Raw genomic sequence first — 1,095 nt, 5'->3', positions numbered from 1 at the left:
TATATATACATATATATATATGTATGTGTGTGTGTGTGTGTGTGTGTGTGTGTGTGTGTGTGTGTGTGTGTGTGTGTCTGTGTACGTGTGATTATATATATATGTATATGTATATATATACATATATATATGTATGTATGTATGTATGTGTGTGTGTGTGTGTGTGTGTGTGTGTGTGTGTGTGTGTGTGTGTGTGTGTGTGTGTGTGTGTGTGTGTGTGTGTGTGTGTGTACATATCATATATATATATATAATAAGAGAGAAAGAGATAATTGAAAATATTAACGAATGATAGCAGGCAGATGATCAGACGAGTTCATTCCCTCTCGATACAAATCAACGCCTTTTCTGCACCAAACGAAAACATTAAAGGCGACGACACAGACTCGCTGCACAACCGCTCGGCTCGAGAACAATATCAATTTCGGGAAATTGAGGACGTGTGAGTGTTTTGGGGGGTATTTTGATATATTTAGTGCTTTTCTTAACATGAATATTAGCTTGGTACGTTGGGTTTGCGGTGGAGGATGTTCGCTTCTGCCTTTTTTATCTAATTTTTGTTCTGGAAGGGGAGTGTAGTTGGGTGCAACGTAACACTTATTGTCAAGCTTTATATTGTCAAAATTGTTGTGATTTGTAGGATCATATTCGGTTAAAATGTGTGTGTGCAGTGTCTTTGTAGCGTTATGCTGTGTATTTTGTTGATGGTCAGATCCACAGTGGCTTTTAGCACCAGATTTCTTTTAATAATAATCTATCCAAATTTGGTAACTATGGATATGATACTTTATGCCGATTTCGGGGGTGAATACTATGATTTTCTGAAAGCCCTCATCTTGTTTCAAATGAATTTAGCTCTCTTTCTTACGCAAACAAAGCACAGCTGTGATATTGGCCCCTTATAGCTGGGGAGGGCATGATAATGGCATTGGTTACCGAGAGCAACGTACCCTCCGGAGATAAAGTCCCAAAGCAAGATATCATGCAAACTCAAAAATCCATACCTAACCATTTCTACCTTCTATTTACTTCCTGTACCCCCCTTTATTAGCACATCATTCCAACCTACAGAAAACTTGACATTAATACCTCTAG

General features: G+C 38.2%; 1 protein-coding gene across 1 annotated transcript in view; it reads left to right on the top strand.

Annotated features, from left to right (window-relative positions):
* Window positions 1-374: 374 nt before the first annotated feature.
* The window catches only part of LOC125035332 (zinc finger protein 883-like), an 8,204-nt gene continuing 7,483 nt past the window's right edge, over window positions 375-1,095 (top strand). The window contains exon 1 of the mRNA XM_047627652.1: window positions 375-442. The gene's annotated coding sequence lies outside the window, so the exon portion shown is untranslated. The remainder of the gene's footprint in view (window positions 443-1,095) is intronic.

Source organism: Penaeus chinensis, chromosome 19 (genome assembly GCF_019202785.1).
Source record: "Penaeus chinensis breed Huanghai No. 1 chromosome 19, ASM1920278v2, whole genome shotgun sequence".
Taxonomy (NCBI): Eukaryota; Metazoa; Arthropoda; class Malacostraca; order Decapoda; family Penaeidae; genus Penaeus; species Penaeus chinensis.
Note: the sequence above shows the minus strand (reverse complement) of the source record. Positions and strands in the feature narration are given on the sequence as shown.